Source organism: Narcine bancroftii, chromosome 4, assembly GCF_036971445.1.
Source record: "Narcine bancroftii isolate sNarBan1 chromosome 4, sNarBan1.hap1, whole genome shotgun sequence".
NCBI classification, from domain to species: Eukaryota; Metazoa; Chordata; class Chondrichthyes; order Torpediniformes; family Narcinidae; genus Narcine; species Narcine bancroftii.
Window position 1 is genome coordinate 178,784,742 of NC_091472.1, and position 5,991 is coordinate 178,790,732.

Below are 5,991 nucleotides of genomic sequence, written 5' to 3' on the forward strand. Positions count from 1 at the left end.
TCCAAGATGTCCATTTTTGTATTTCCTATTTCATGCCTGAATTTTGCTTGTGTGTAATTTGAAGTTGGCCTATTCCCAATCCTTGCACAATATCACTACAGGGACCAAACACAAGCAGAAAAAAAATGGGTTATTAATGAGTTTCACATCAAATAGGCTTCACATTTACAATCAATATGCACTTATTATTTTATTAGTTTATGCTACATTTAACTGAAATTGTTTCCTTTGTCCTTTAGATCTTGCGTCACTGACTTTCAAAGTTTGATTAATAATCCAGGATAAATTTTCAAAGATTCATTAGTATAATTGTATCTCAATACATTTTCAGAAATAGTGTTTTCAATTTTTATTTCCTTTGTTCAAAAATGACACCCTTCCTAGATTCAGATACATATTTTTTCTCTGGTTTTCTTGGTTGTCATCATTCGAGATGAGATTTTAAAATAGAATAGTTTCAAAACAGTTTGCGTCTTAAGGTTACAGCTCTGTAACTGGGGTGTTAACTGTGAATTCTGAAGACTGTTATTATGTTTTGACATTTCTGCAGAGAAGGTTACAACTTTACTCCTCGTTAGTTCCCTATTGATGGAAATGATAGGTAAAGACTTCTGGTTGTGATAATAAATCAGCACTCCATTTTGTCAGCCATGTGTTGTACGTCTCTTCTTAAAGAAATTGCTCAGAAGTGGGGAAGGATTGGCACTTTAATTCAAGAAAAATTGGCACAGATTTTTGTTCTAATCACAGTGCTAGAACTGGTTTGGTTAAAGTACATAAAACCCACTGGAAGTGTTTTCTTTCCAATAAACGGCCATTAATGTAATGTAGATGTGAACATTTCTTCTTGCGGCTCAAGAGTTAAATAAACCAATAGGGTTAATTTACTGTATCCCGGTGCTCCCGTTGTCCCATTGTGGTGTCCTCTACATCGGACTGGGAGATTGTTTCAGTGAGCACCTGAGCTCAGCCCACTGCAACAGCATGAAACTCCCAGTGGCCACCCATTTCAATTCCCCACCCTTGTGAGTCCATGGTCTCATGCACTGCCAGACTGAATCCACCCAAAAAATGGAGGAACGACACCTTATCTGCCGTCTGGGAACCCTCCGATCAGATTGCATTAACATCAACTTCTCTGATTTCTGTTATGACCCCACTCCCCCATTCTTTCCCCATGTCTCCTGTCCTCTAGCTCTGTAGTGGTGAGAGTGGAGAGCACCTGTGACAGAGTAGTTAGAAGTGGTTTGGGAGGAATTGTTAGAGCAACTTGCACACACACATTTTAAAACACAGAATATTTGCAGGACTTTTGCAGAATGCTTTTTGTAGGAAGCAACAAAGCATTGATAGCAGCTTGCCTGGGAGAGCACGTGATCTTTGCAGGCAGAGGATAACTGTTTTGCTCTTGGAGAGGGAGGGTGTGAAACAGAGAGAGAGAGGAGACAGAAATCAGTTCTTGAAGGACAAGTTGGCACACTTTGGAAGGCTGTCTGGACAACAGAGAAGACTGGCGGTCTGAAAGGTGACCTGAAAGAAAGAGGATCATCTGGAGAACCCTGAAGGGGGCAAGTTTCATCAGCAAGACTGATTGAGAAGGAATCAGTTGCAGATGTCCGGAAAAGAAAGCTCTCTCTCTGAAAACCAGCAAGAACCCTCCTGAGTGGTAACCATTTGCATGTTGAGCACCAAAGCCTGGTGAACTTTGTAAATGCTCATTTCTGTGCACAGTACAAGAATTGCCTGCAACCAGTGAGATTGGACTGTGATCCAAAGAACTTTTCTAATCTTAAATATACATTACACACATCTTCGCTTAGAATTGGGGGTGAGGGGGATTAAGTAGTTAGGTTAAGTAAGTAGGTTAAGTAATAAGTTAAAGTTTAATTCTGTTTTCATATTCAAGTATAATTAAAAACTACTTTTGTTTAAATAGCCCTGTGTTGTAGTGCTGGTTTTTTGGGGTCCTCTGGACTCCATAACACACCAAGTTCCTTGGAGTGGACACACAACATCACCTCACTTGTCAGGAAGGTGCAGCAATGACTGCACTTCCTGAGAAGATTGAAGCAAGCAAAGCTAATGGCCACCATCATGTCAACCTTCTACAGAAGCTCTATCAGGAATGGTCTGGCTGGCTGCATCACAGTGTGGTACAGTTGCTGCAGAGAAATGGATTGGAGATCAATCCACAGGACCATAAGAGTGGCAGAGAGGATCACTGGAGTCTCTCTTCCCCACCCCACTCCTCCCCCCCCAACATCGATGCGATCTATCGGGATCATTATCTGAAGAGGGCACACAAAATCATTGAGGACCCCTTTCACTCCGCACACAGCATCTTTCAGCTGCTCCCATCAGAGAAGAGATACAGGAGGATCAGAGCCAGCACCACCAGGCTGAGGAACAACTTCTTCCCCCAGGCAGTCAGAACGCTGAACAACCCAAGGAACTGCTCACACTAACCCTCTGCGACTCACACTTAAAAAACTATATTTACCTATCTGTACATATGAATACTTGCCTACTTATATACTGTCTGTCTGTATATGTGTTGTCTAGTTGTGTGTCTGCGTGTCGGAGAACAATAATCCATTGGGTTGTTCTTGTGCAGATAACAATAAACTTGACTTGTCTCTGACTCTCTCTCTCTTATTTTTTCCCTTTGTCTCTTTTCACAGTCAAAATAAAATTCTCACCTTTCCTCTCTCCTAACTTATTATCATGTCCAATTAACACCTTTTCTCTGTACTTCTACCTTTCCATTTCCCCCCAGCCTTCTTTAAAGATGTCTGTTCTCTTTTTAATCATACCTTGAGGAAGGACTCCAGCCAAAAACGTCAGTAATATATCTTCACCTCCTTTGGACGCTGTGAGACCGGCTTTGTTCCTCCAGCATTTCTCTGTTTTTAATCCAATCCTCACCATCAGGTTATCTGCCAGGCAGCACTGAAAATTCTCTCCATGACAAGCTGAGCTAATTGTGTCTTGTAGCGAGGTCGCTACAGCTACGGCTAGGTTAGACCTCTCGGTTACAGCCTTGAGGCTGTAGCTCAAATCTACAGGAGAAGAAAGATGCACACACCAGTAGCGTGTATTTGACACTGAATTTATTCAATGACAGCTCTGCCTTTTATAGTCAGCTCAGTCGCGTCACCACCAGGGCGTAGCTTGAGCAGGCCAGCTGCTGATTGGTTACCTTGGCTGCCCGGGCCCCTTACAATCCACCGGCAGTGATTGGCCAGTTTCACCGCTCTGCCAGCGGCCTATGGGAACAGGCATTTCAGCCTGCACATAGTTTTGCCTGTTGCCATGTTCGACGGCCATTTCCTGTGTCAGCCCGAGGCATGGGACACGGTCTGCTACTGTCTCTCCTTTTTCCTCCACAATGTTATTTTCTTTGAATTGAAGACAGGAATTACCTTAATTAAACAGAAGATGACTTTTTTAAAAAAAATATATTTTTCACACTATGAACCATATTGACCAAAGTACATATAAACCTTTCTCTCTTGAATATACACAGTGTCATTTTCTCCCCTTTCTCCCCCCTCCCTTCCCTCCCTCCTTCCCAGCCCCTCCCCACCCACTCAACATTCAACATATATGATCCATTAAACACATTAAATAATGTCATCACACAATGAAAATAAACAAGAAAATTGTGTCATCTACTTTTACACACTGGGTCAGTTCATTTCATCTTCTTTTTCTTCTGTCATTTTAGGTGGTGGAGGTCCGCGATAGGACTTCTCTGTTGTGTTCCATGTACGGTTCCCAAATTTGTTTGAATACTGTGATGTTATTTCTTAAATTATATGTTATTTTTTCCAATGGAATACATTTATTCATTTCTATGAACCATTGCTGTATTCTCAGGCTAACTTCTGATTTCCAGGTTGACATAATACATTTTTTTGCTACAGCTAAGGCTATCATAATAAATCTTTTTTGTGTTCCATCCAAATCGAGTCCAAGTTCTTTACTTCTTATATTACTTAGAAGAAAGATCTCTGGATTTTTTGGTATGTTGCTTTTTGTGATTTTATTTACTACCTGGTTTAGATCTTCCCAAAACTTTTCCACTTTCTCACATGCCCAAATTGCATGTACTGTTGTTCCCGTTTCCTTCTTACAGCGAAAACATCTATCTGATACTGTTGGGTCCCATTTATTTAACTTTTGAGGCATGGTGTATAGCCTGTGTAACCAATTATATTGTATCATGCGTAACCTCATGTTTAATTGTATTTCTCATAGTTCCAAAGCATAGCTTTTCCCATCTTTCATTCTTTATCTTTATGTTTAGATCTTGTTCCCACTTTTTTTTGGGTTTACAGCTTATTTCATCATTCTTTTTCTCTTGTAGTTTGATGTACATGTTTGTTATAAATCTTTTAATTATCATTGTGTCTGTAATCACATATTCAAAGCTGCTTCCTTCTGGTAACCTCAGCCTGCTTCCCAATTTGTCCTTCAAGTAGTTTTTCAGTTGGTGGTATGCAAACATTGTACTGTGAGTTATACCATATTTGCACTTCATTTGTTCAAAAGATAATAATTTATTTCCTGAAAAACAATTTTCTATTCTTTTGATCCCTTTTCTCTCCCATTCTCTAAAGGAAAGGTTATCTATTGTGAAAGGGATTAGTTGATTTTGCGTCAATATTAATTTTGGTAGTTGATCTAAAAATGATTGAATTTTATTCCAAAAGGATTGTATATGTATACCTGACCAAACAGCATGAAAAGAAGTTCCAACCGTATCACCACATCTAAAACACAAATCTGATTAATTAAAACCATATTTTTTTAATTTTTCAGGGGTCAAATATAATTCATGTAAAAAATTGTAATTAATCATTGCATAATATCTAACCAGTCCTCTTCAGAAAAAGTAAAACCAATATCCGCTTCCCATTTAATTTTAGAAGAGGATATATTTTGTGAAACTACTTTCACCGATAGGTTTTGTTAAAATTCTTCTTTGGCTTGCCTTCGCGGACGAAGATTTATGGAGGGGTAAATGTCCACGTCAGCTGCAGGCTCGTTTGTGGCTGACAAGTCCGATGCGGGATAGGCAGACACGGTTGCAGCGGTTGCAAGGGAAAATTGGTTGGTTGGGGTTGGGTGTTGGGTTTTTCCTCCTTTGTCTTTTGTCAGTGAGGTGGGCTCTGCGGTCTTCTTCAAAGGAGGTTGCTGCCCGCCGAACTGTGAGGCGCCAAGATGCACGGTTTGAGGTGAGATCAGCCCACTGGCGGTGGTCAATGTGGCAGGCACCAAGAGATTTCTTTAGGCAGTCCTTGTACCTCTTCTTTGGTGCACCTCTGTCACGATGGCCAGTGGAGAGCTCGCCATATAACACGATCTTGGGAAGGCAATGGTCCTCCATTCTGGAGACGTGACCTACCCAGCGCAGTTGGATCTTCAACAGCGTGGACTCGATGCTGTCGGCCTCTGCCATCTCGAGTACTTCGATGTTAGGGATGAAGTCGCTCCAATGAATGTTGAGGATGGAGCGGAGACAACGGTGGTGGAAGCGTTCTAGGAGCCATAGGTGATGCCGGTAGAGGACCCATGATTCGGAGCCGAACAGGAGTATGGTTATGACAACGGCTCTGTATACGCTTATCTTTGTGAGGTTTGTCAGTTGGTTGTTTTTCCAGACTCTTTTGTGTAGTCTTCCAAAGGCGCTATTTGCCTTGGCGAGTCTGTTGTCTATCTCGTTGTCGATATTTGCATCTGATGAAATGGTGCAGCCGAGATAGGTAAACTGGTTGACCATTTTGAGTTTTGTGTGCCCGATGGAGATGTGGGGGGACTGGTAGTCATAGTGGGGAGCTGGCTGATGGAGGACCTCAGTTTTCTTCAGGCTGACTTCCAGGCCAAACATTTTGGCGGTTTCCGCAAAACAGGACGTCAAGCGCTGAAGAGCTGGCTCTGAATGGGCAACTAAAGCGGCGTCGTCTGCAAAGAGTAGTTCACGGACAA